This window comes from Microtus ochrogaster, linkage group LG4 (genome assembly GCF_000317375.1).
Source record: "Microtus ochrogaster isolate Prairie Vole_2 linkage group LG4, MicOch1.0, whole genome shotgun sequence".
Classification (NCBI taxonomy): domain Eukaryota; kingdom Metazoa; phylum Chordata; class Mammalia; order Rodentia; family Cricetidae; genus Microtus; species Microtus ochrogaster.
Window position 1 is genome coordinate 191,614 of NC_022030.1, and position 11,846 is coordinate 203,459.

The 11,846-nt window shown below is 37.9% G+C and overlaps 1 protein-coding gene and 1 non-coding gene across 2 annotated transcripts in view; both read left to right on the forward strand.

The window, feature by feature from the left end:
• The window catches only part of Lama2 (laminin subunit alpha 2), a 337,962-nt gene that overhangs the window by 36,494 nt on the left and 289,622 nt on the right, over positions 1 to 11,846 (forward strand).
• LOC113457690 lies at positions 2,713 to 2,904 on the forward strand. Its single transcript, XR_003378199.1, has one exon. It is a non-coding gene; the product is annotated as a U2 spliceosomal RNA (small nuclear RNA).

Genomic DNA, 11,846 nt, shown 5'->3' on the forward strand with positions numbered 1-11,846 from the left:
CCCCATATTCTGACCTGAAATGCCTTCATAGCAGTGAGGACACCAGGTAAAGTATAGGACACTTTCTTAGTAGAGAGATCCATGCTAACAAATTCTGAAGGCAAGTCTGGAAAGAATCTAATGAAAAGAATTATCTTTCCCCCCAAAAAACCCCAAAAAAACAAAAAAATAAAACTGCATACCAAGACCAAGTCAAATCCAATTAAAGTACAATGAAATCTGGGACTTAGCAGTCCAAAATCCACCATGTCTGGTATTATATCAGATAATACAAGGCACAGGACACATGAGAAGAAGTAGAACATATGAACCATCACTGGAAGCAAAATCGAGTCAAGGGAGGAGACTCAAATATGACAGAATAACCATGACAAGGAATGATAGAATCTGATTAGGAAGAGAGAAGGTAAAAAGGAAGCAGCCAGGGGTGTAGCAAGTGATAAAGCATTCAGAGAAGAATAAAGACAAGAAACAGAGCATACTCAGTCTGTGACAATCAACTGTGAACTTGATGGAATGAAGAATCAGCTGGGAGATGGGTATCTGGTCATGACTCTGCGATTAGCTAGTTTATGTTAATTATAGAGGTGAAGAGACTATTCCTATTTCTGAGCAGCAGTATTTCCTGGCTAGGATCCCTGATGATATAAATAGAGAAATGGAATGGAATTGAACAGCACCATGCATGCATGGATTCATCTCTCTTGGATTTGTTTTGATGCATGCTTCAAAATATGCACCCATGACTTATCTAACAAGATGGGCAGCAGCTTTGACCTGTGAGACAAATAGACCCCCTTCCCTTTAAGCTGATTTTGTCAGAGTCCTTTATCACACAAAGAGGAAAAGAAACTAAGTAACTGATAGTTTGTAAGATGATCTGGGTGTTGGTGCCCTCCCAAGCTCATGTGATAGAACTCAGAGGTGGACCTTTTGGGAAGTGATTTGCTTATTCCTTTGTTAATGAGTTCAGTGTTCTTATAAAAATGGTAAAGGGAACTGAACTGCAACTTAAGGGCGCAGTGTTGTGCTTTTCTCTTTAAAAGTGTTTTTATTGAAAATCGATTTTTTATACAATATATCTAATATATTCTAATTATGGTTTTCTCTTTTTCTACTTCTCCCAGTTTCTCCATACCTTCTCACGCATCTGGATCCATCTCCTTTATTGCCTCTTGTTAGAAAATAATAGACTTTCAATAGATAATAATAATATGAAATACAAGACAAAACAAAAGCAAACATGCCAGAATAGTACAAAAAAAGGGCCAAAGAAAGGGCAGAGGAAATAGATATAGACATAAGGACCCACTAATTTGCACACTCAGGAATTCCATAAAAACAAAAAACCAGAAATAAGCCATAATGTATAGCAGAGAAGAAGCTCTCATCAGATGGTGAGGCTACTGATGGTTGATGTTAGACCCCATGTTCTCCAAACTGTGAACAACACATTTCTGTTGTTTCTAAGTGGCCCAGTATGTGGTATTTTGTTCTGGTAGAGTTGAATAGACTAAGGTTTCACAAACTAAAGTGTAATACAAAGATATTTTAAGGGATATTTTTGGTGTTGTTGATGTTGAGAAATGAAAGGTAACAAAATAAGAAAGCCTGTACTGTCAGTACAGAATTTTTACCAGACAAAAATATCTGAAAAATGAAGACAAAGATTTTCTCAGAGAAATAAATCACAAAGAGAGCTACATTACAGGAGATGGAGAAAATTCTTCAGGCACAAGGCATACCAGATGGAAATCTGGTCCTATAAGACAGACTAAATGTATTAGAAAAATAAACAAAAAGTTTTTTGTTTTTTTTTTCCCTAGTACTGCTAGCTCAAAGACCTCTGGCCTGCTATTTTGTATTAGCCCTCAGGTCGAGCACAACATTTATTGAATAAATGACCAAAGATAGCAACTTAGGCTAAAATTTCAAGTATTGTGTGTAAAAGTTTCTGAACTGGGAAAAGGGAAGATGGCAACATGGTCAGTGTGTTTAGAAAAGCTTCCAATGCCCTCTGACACTCCTTATCTCAAAACTAAAGCAAGCACACAAACATTATTTCAGAAACCAATTATCTATAAGTTTTTTCATCATTTATTCTTCTCTTATAATTGCATCCCAATCTCAGTTTACGATTCATTCACTTTTCTCAGTGACTCCCCACTGTAACCTCCCCCATTTTCCCGTATCTACTCCTTTTCTGTTTCTCTTCAGAACACAGCAGCCCCTCTGCCAGGGATATCAATCAAATAAAACACAACAAGTTATAATAAGACTAGGCATACATCCTTACATCAAGGCTGGGTGAGGCAATCCAGGAGGAGTAAAAGGGACCTAAGAGCAGGCAAAAGAGTCATAGATCTAATCTATATGGGAAGTAGAAAAAGACAAGATCTACTGAGTAAATTGGGAGAGGGTTGAAGGGGAGGGGAGAGGCAGGGAGGGAACAGAGAAAAATGTAGAGCTCAATAAAAATCAATAAAAAAGAATTAAAAAAAGAGTCAAAAATACACTCCTTTCCTGCTGTTGGGAATCCCACCAGACTCCAAAGCTGCACAACCATAACATAAGCAGAGGGCCTACCTCAGACCGATACAGGCTCCCTGAATGTCGCTTCAGTGTCTGTGAGCCTTTATCAGCCCCCTTAGGTGATTCTGTGGGCCATGTTTGTGTTTGTCCTCAACCCTGTTTACTTATAAAGTCCTTCCTATTACTTCTTGACCTTTTTACTAAGATCAAGTGTAATATCTGTTCTTATCAGTTTAACATCTATCACTTAATGTAAAAAAGATGTCTTTCTTTTGTATTCCATTCAACAAGACTTTACACGCATATTCCATGTGCAGCCTAGTAGTAGACTGTGGAAACCAATGGACTGATGGCTCTGACAAACTAGTCAGTTCTATAGAGGACAAACTCTCCAAATGCCACTTTGCCACTAGCAAAAAGTTAAGTTTAAGTGTTATTTGTTATGCTAATTATGAACTTGTCATGGTAAGAGTTTTCTGGACATTCTGTTTTACTTGTTGCATCGTGGGCGGTGGACACTGTAGATGTTGTGGTGTTGCAGAGTGAAATGTTGTGAAGTCCCAGTGAGATGGTTGTTAACAAGCCAAAGATAGAGGCCTGGATCAGATCCTTCCTCACAACCCTCAGAAGGGAACATCCTCGCCAACAATTTGCTTCCAGGCCAATTTTTCACTCTTCATGTTCATGAGAACTGAAAGAGAACTCTCTTACATATGTAAAAATGACCTGGTTTGGTAATATTTGAGTAAAATTGGTTAATGTCTTAGTCTGTACAGCTTACATAGATATAAGTTAGACAGTGAATGTTTATTAGTGCTGTGATCCACTCATCTTGGCTTCCATGATTTACAAACTAAGAGCTAGAACACTACTTCAGAAGTACATGAAGTTCTAAAAATATGCCCTAGGCACATAGAATGTTTTCAGGAAATATAATTTGCTTTGCCATTTTTCTGTAGTTGTTCTTTATGATAATTTACATTGCATGTAATCTTCCTATCAGGAAAAGATTTTTGTTAAGGCATACTTCTTTGCATACCTATTTGTTGCTGACACAGTGCCTGATGCGTAGTGATAGCATTACAAATGAGGATGGAGAGTCTGAAAGTTGATTTTTAACAAGTAAAGAAATCATGACTTAAATGTCAGCATTGCAGAAATAGCCAGTCTTGGAAATACCTGCAAAACATTTTGCACTTTATCTTGAAAGTCTTAGAGTAGAGCTAACACTTAGCATGTCATCTCTTTCAAAACAAGTGACATAAATGTCCCATTTGTATCATCTTATACTCCTCAGCCCCATATCAAAGAAATAAATTTCAAAATTGCAGTCAATATCTCATAGCAATACTAATACAAATGAAATGAAAACAATTAAGAAAAATCCCAACTCAATATAACCAGAGTCTTTGTATGAGAGAACGTGTGGGACAGACAGGCACACAAACAGGAACAGCAGCACGTGAACATGAAAACAGCTGTCTTCAAGGCCAGGGAAGATGTCTAGAACACACTCTTCTTTCTCAGCTATGTCAGTTTCTCGGTGTCCAATGTCTAGCTTCTGAAAATGTAGGATGCAGATTTCTATTACTTAAACTGCCCAGTCTAAGACATTTGCCTTAGCAAACCAGGTAACGAAATATTGATTCTTTGGAAAGCCCAATGGTTTTCTTTCCTAGTATAACAGTTGACAAACAACTGGCAAGCTTTCAATTCTTCAAAGAAATCATAGAAATAGATAAAAGCAAGACCTAGAGTCAAATAGAAAAATAGTCAGCAGATATGAATGAACAGTTTCTAGGAGATGAAAGAAAATGGCCCTAAAATGTAAGGAAATACATTCACTTGTTCCATAATTTGGTAATTATACTGATCAGTCATTTGTCATGCACCATATGATAAAAGTAAGAAAATAGATAGCATGCTTTTTAATGAAGGTTTAAGGAAACAGACCTTCATCAGTTGATAGACCAGTTGGAATATACATTGATGCAATGAAAGAAAACCAAATTTAGAAACCTCCACTGAGGTTACAATGCACATATTCCTACAAACTTCCCTTTCATGGGCTCAGCCTTGATAGCCATATACCTGTGTAAAGTGTCACGAATGGATCTTTGCCACAGAAATGTCCATTTATCAATGAGTGATACTGTGAATGTTGCTATAGCCATATAATCAAACAATAAATGAATTATAATTCCTATGCATAGTAGTTGCAAAATATTGTAGAGTGATACATATAGATTTAAATGGTTAGATACATATGTAAGTATAAATGTTTATGTATGTATATGACAAGCATTCATCTTCAAGTACAGAAAAAAATGTGTTTGTACTTATACAGTGACTTGGTTATTTAGAGTCACATCTAGTATTCAAATTGAGGTGAACTTCTGTCAAAGACTATTCTATTGCACTTCTCAAGAAGAAAACATTGTCCAATTTGTAAAACAAGACATGTTAACTAAAACAGCCTAAATTTATGCTTACCATTTAGTCTGCTATAGGCTGTTATTTCTCCTTCTACACTTTGCTGTAAAAATTATTCCTTAAATGTAATCCCTTAATACGTATTAAGGGCCCAGTCCTATCTGCTAAACAGTGGTTGTCAGGCTTAATTAATCTCAGGGAGTCGAAGAGCAGTACTTGCATCATTCCAGATTTTTCGGTAAATCCTTCTTTTTGCAGTGGGATCTTTGGGGAAGGACAGAGTTGCCATTTTTATTTTTTGTGCTGTCCTGTCACTCTCAGTAGTGGCAGCTGTGTTAGGCCAGGTGCTGTCTTACCTGACTCACTCTGAAACTGCCTCTCTATCACTTGAGTCTAGGATTCTGAGCAGCCTGCATCTCGCATTTGCCACATTGAAGAGGGAGTGAGGACCCCGATCTGAAATGTGATGAATTATTAAACAGGAAGTTTGTGGGTGATTGAAAATTACCTGCAAAAGAGTGCTTATCTCCTTGGGGCACATCGAAAGCTGGTAGAATTGAGCCAATTAGACTGACTGTCTCTTCAATGAGTTGTGACCTATCCGTGGTAATGGCTTATTATGATGATAAATGAACCCATCTCTCAAACTGAAGCCTGAGTACACACTTCAGCAGTTTCCTTGAATCATGAGGCCATTACCTCTCAGCCTCAGATAGACAGCAGTGACAGCCACAGAGGCAGAGGGCATACATGACTAGACACAGACGATTGTTTCACCCTGTGAATTTATTTACAAAGATTTCCAAAGAGATGGACCTTCCTTGTGCGTCCTGTGTGGATATCTGAAAGAGTTATCATGCTGACTTCCTTTATTAGGAAACACCCCACCCTGGGGGCAATGCTCTGTGACGAAGGGACTGGGATTTTCATTTGTTAAGTATTTGGTGGTTTACAGTGTTTGAATATTTCATTCTTGTCGGTCTCTTAGTTGCGTAAAAGTTCCAAAGAAAAATATTTTCTTTCACTGAACACACATGAATAAATAAATGAATACGTTTTTGAAAGAAGAAACTTCACCCATTAAATTTCACATTTCATCCTTCACATGGGTTGGGAAAACTATCCTGGAACTCCTTTTTCTTTATAGAAAAATTTTATCACTCAAACGTACATGCTTTGATTTGGGGCTGTGAAGGAGTGTCAAAAATTCTGTAGGAAGTACTGTAACTGTAGCTGTAGCATCGTTTTAATATGCTTCTATTGCCATCTTTTTGGCCTAAGAACTTGAGACATAAAGTTAATTATATGTGTATAGTCTTCTGATTTTTTTACAAACTATTAGATAAATTTTGGCTTATAAATTCCCAAAATTCTGAAAAATAACTATTTTAGTAAAGCTTTGAGGAGAGACAACATCTTGACTAACTTGAACTAGCAACTCAGAAAGAGAGGGTTTGGGGCTAGTTGGCTTTATGGGAAAGGGGCATTTTTGAAGTAGCTCCTGCATGACTGATAACTCTCTGGGACTGTATAGAACACATAATAGAAAATCTTGATATTTGTCAATGAGCCGAGGTCAAGATTATGAATCACATATTGAAGAAGTTGATATAAATCACTAAGTTCATTAGTTTATATATATATCTAAATTGAGGAAGAAAATCATCTTGGCACCTGCTTAAGCATTAACTTTATTTGTTTACAAATAAGAAAAAGAAATTATGTGCACTACCAATATTGCTTAACGTGGGAACACAGAATTCTGTTGGCGTTAGTTCTTACAGACAGCAGCTTTAGTGAAATCTGTGTAGTGACTTTGTTACAATGTACTTACTTTCCCTCCAGTGAAAAGTGGATTAATATCAATACCTACCTCATAGAGCTATTGTGAGGATTACATGAATTAATAAGCATCCATCAGTCAAGATAGGACTTGGAAAATAATAAACACTGGCCAGAAGCTATTATTGCTAACTCTAATTGTGTCTTTATTCCATTGAGGCTTTACAACTTTTTACTAAGACTAGAAAAATGAAAATAGGAAAAAGGAGAAGGGGGAAGCCACAGGAAAATGTCAGATAGAAAGAGGGGTAAAGGAGAGGGAAGAAGGAAGAAGAGAGGGAGGAAAAGGAAAGGGAAATGTAGGAAGAGTGAAGAAAACAGAACATGAGATAAAATGGCTTGGAAGGACCTGTTGGTGTATGTTTAATTTTAGAGTATTTTGATTTCCAAGTGACTATCAGGAATCTTATCCTGATGTTTGCAAAGTGATACTGTGGTAGGAGAGTGAGTGACTTTTTCTCTAATTTTCATCTGGAGCTGGATTTAAAGGAATTATCAGATTCATTGTCCTAGAAAATGTCTTCTGTAGGAAATCTGAGTGAAGATAACTCACAGGCAAAAAGTTTATTGGCCACTGAAGGTCCTCCAGGCAGTTTACTGCTTAAGTTTGTCTCTACTCACAACACAGAAGGAAAAAAGAGCAGTGTGTTGCTGCAGTTGCTATTTTAATAGCAAATAATTTATAAATTTGGATTCGATAGTATTGTTTAAAGATTAAAGCACTTTGACTGTTTTTCCCCTTCTAATAGTCTAGAGATACAATTTGAATATGGCAACACAATCTTAACTATGTTCTTGATCAGGACTCTTTTCTAACTTTAAAATAGAGTGATTCAATATATCTCACTGGCTGGCAGATACTTGGAAGATGATGGATAGCATACTGGTTTGAAAGTAAATCCTTTCTGTTGTGCCAAGCTCTTGATCTTTGTGTCAGTAAAGATATTTAGGCTTGGGAGAGCATTAACTATGCTGGGAATGAAGCCCACAACAGCTTGAATCCTTAGGCACAGCCCAGTCAGGGTTTAACTCCATCTTCCTGACTCACACAGTGGAGTGTTTTCACTAAAAAAAGACAGAGCAGATTAAGGGGTTGAGAAATACGGAAATCAAAGTCTGTTTTTGAAACTGAGTTCTATTAACAGTCATGGCAGTCTTTGGAGGATGTCTCTCCATACACTGTGTGTCAGTACCAGCCATCTAGAGTTGTCATTAAACATTTGCACAGACACCTTATCTCAGAAGACTTAGGCAAATACCTGGGAATCTACACTTTTGTTGAAATTCTCCCTCCATCCCTTGCTTCTATCTCGCCCCTCTTCCTCTCACCTTCTTCCTCTCCTTTCTAATGTGTACACATGTATGCATGTATACGTGTGTGTGTGTGTGTGTGTGTGTGTGTGAGAGAGAGAGAGAGAGAGAGAGAGAGAGAGAGAGAGAGAGAGAGAGAGAGAGAATGATGTTTGTGGGCAATTTTGTATGCATGGGTCAGAAAATACCCTTACCTGTTGGTCTTAGCTCTCTACCTCATTTGCAATGGTGTCCTTTAATTGTTCTGAGTTGTGTGTGAGAGCTTAGCTGACTTGCCAGCTTCTATGGAGCCTCCTGACTCTGCCTCCCCTCTTGTTATAGGAACATTGAGGTACTGTGTCTTGCTTTGATGTGGTCTATAAGAATTTGAAGTCAGGTCACCACATGGCTGCAAGCATTTTTTACTGGAGCCAACTCTCCAACCCCAGAATCTGTAGTTTTAGGAAACTTCCCACCCTACTCTTCATCCATAAATATGAGCTACTCTTTTAGGATGACATCTAGAACTATAGATACATATCATCTGTAGATGGTTCTACAAACTTATTCTTTCCAATGCTTAATATACTGTAACATGCTTTATTTTAATTCAGAGGCCAGCCTCATGATCTTATAGTTTAGCATGTACAAGAAATCCCCTAAATAATTATCTTTTGGCTACTACTAAACATTATGCAAATTTAATTTTATTATCAGATTCTTTATAAGTAGACTTATAAGTAGGATAATCTAGGCACACACATTCACACAGGAAAAAAATTAACTCAGCAAGCAGCTGTTTTCTTTTAGAGTAGGAAGTCTGAAGTGCAGTCATTAATATTTGGATTGAGGAAGAAGTGAGACTTGCTGGGAACAGAATGTTTTGAGGGAGTTGGAAACAGTTTCATATCCTACAAGGACTTCTAACTTTCCTGAAGTTTAAGAGTACAGCCATCTGGAGAACACTACTACATGATAAGGACCAACAGAGGCCAGCCTTTTAACTCTCTCACACAGCTTCATTCCTTATAATTTGCAAAATGTTGGAAGGAGGTTGCTTGTTCATCCCAGCCACTCAGAACCAAAATAACCACACAGAATCTGTATTAATTAAGTCACTGCTTGGCCCATTAGCTCTAACTTCTTATTGGCTAACTCTTACATATTAATTTAACCCGTTTCTATTAATCTGTGTTTCACCACATGGCTGTGGCTTACCTGCTAAAGTTCCAGCGTCTGTCTGTGTCTGGCAGGGCTACATGGCTTTCTCTGACTCCACCCTTCTTTCTCTCAGTGTTCAGTCCAGCCCTCCCCACCTAGCTCTGCTCCGCCCTGCCCTGCCTTACTATAGGCTCAAGGCAGTTCTTTATTCACTAATGGTAATCACAGCATACAGAGGGAAATCCCACATCAGCAAAAGACTCAGTTTACAAACAGAATCTTTTTTTTTATTTTAGAGTGTGTGTGTGTGCTCGCACGTGTGTGCATGTCTGTGTGCATGACTATGTGTAAATGCAGCCATGGCATGAATGATCAGAGGATACCCCTCTGCAGTAGGATCTCTCTGACCACCTTGTGGAAGACGGGTTTCAAATTCACGTCATCAGGCCTGTGTACAGTTGCCTCTGACTGCTGGTTACAAGGCTATTGGTTAGGACCTGGTTACATCATCTGACCTGTTGGGTATTAGTTATGGTGGGAGACTGCATTCCTGGGTGAGAGAGAGCCAGTGATGTTGGTGGTAGATATGCAGGTGACCAAGTTAGGCACTCTACCTGCATGTATAACTCCTATACTCATCTGATTTCCCCTTAGGAAAACCTAATTTTAGAGAAACATGAGTAAAAAAAGAATAGATCATACAAACTAGAAGTCTTGTGCAGATTTAAGCCTTTGATTCTAACGCCATTTAGAATCATTTACCCAGTTGACAATGAGATAGGAGATAACAACTCTACAAAGTATGGAAAAGGCACCACCTAACAACAGTTGAAAAGAGAAAAATTTTACCCAGCTGGGCTATTCTCCATATCCAGATTCACTGATGAAGCATAAGCCCAGCCGTCGACAATGTGAGAAGTGTCAAGCGCAGCAACTAAGATGATTCAAGACCCAGAGTCATTAGTGTTTGGGACACATCCCTTTCTACGTAGATTGCAGAAAAAGCCATTGAACTTTCTATCTACCTTTACCTCCCAGCTCTAAAATGCTGTTCCCATACCTGATAGAGAGATGCTTTAGAAACCTCAAATTCCTTCCTTAAAAAGCTTAACATTAGAAGAATAAAAGGGAACCCCAGAGTGTTTTCTACACTCACAACCCCCTTGAAACTTAAGAAGACACTCATCCATCATTCAATGCCTATAACTATCTAATGCTATCTCAGTTTCCTTGACTTAGCATTCCTTTTGTAAGGCATTTCATCTACAGTTTCCCTGATTAATTAACTTCCCTTCATCCTGAACACCGAAGATAAGATGTTGAGTTCTATATGGTTTGTCTCTGACAGCTCTTTCTGAGTTAGGACTTCCCCTGGGACCTCCCTACACTTAGAGACATTTCCCTTTGACTTTCTACAAATTTATTAGTTACACAACATTTACAACTGGATTCTGTGCTCCCAGAAGCACACAGATTGCTTCAGGAAGCCCCACAATTTCTTTCGAGTGAATAAATATGAGTTTCTGTGTTAACAGTTATCATTTCTATTTCCTTAGAAAATGAGGAAGCAAAAACACAGGTTGAATTCTTTTAAATGGTAAAGTTTGAAACCTCGGTAAAACTTCTTAGTTGGAATTTCCTACGATGTGTCGGAGTAGATCTTCTAAATATACACATACGCATAAAATGTCTTGAGTCATTTAAGTCCATATCTGTTCAGAGCCATGGAGAAGGCCTCAATAGTCCTCTCAATTCTTTCCCAACCCTCAGATTTTCTAAGCCTATAGAGCACTAGGTGGGTAAAAGTCTTTTCCCAAATGTTCTGTAGGAATTCAAGATGTGAACATTTACATGGAAGCAAATTTCAGGGCTGAGAAGACTGTGAGTTGTATTCTATTAAGTGGTTTCTACACCCTGGTCTGTCATGATGATGCTTCTCTGTGTTCTCTGTGGTCCATCCATTCCAGGTCAGAAAGGAGTGTGGACTGACAGGATTCTCTTTTCCTCTTAAGTCAGCCTCTTTTCATATATTACCTCCTCTGCATTTTGACAACACCTAGAATGGAATGTAGTTGATGAGAAGCCAAACCTGTAAGTCTTCTGAACAAAGATGCACAACTTCCCCTGAGTCCAAGCACACACAGAATCACGACTTCCTGACATCCACTTAGACCTCTCTTTTTTTGCTTCAATACAAGATTAAAACTGTAAAAAGAAAAGAAAACAAAAAGAGTAGGCCAGTTTATCAGCATGATGGGCTAAAGTCAAGCTATTTATTTTCAAACTTCAAGTTTACGCCATCAAATGTAAGAATTTGGTTAAATTGAGTTTAATCTGTTTACATTTAAAAAGCAGCTGTCGTTCAAGATAGTAAAATAAACAGATACAATAATATTTGGTCAGCTGTGGCTTGCAATTTAAATGCTTGATTTAATACTGTTTAGTCTGTCTCATTCTAAAATATGCTCTGCAGTAGAAGTTTATATATTTTAAGGTATTTCAAGTGTTCCTTGTGGCTTGTTCCTTTCTAATCACATTTCCATCACTCTGAACCCACACTGATTAGAATCAACCCTAATTTTCTTCTT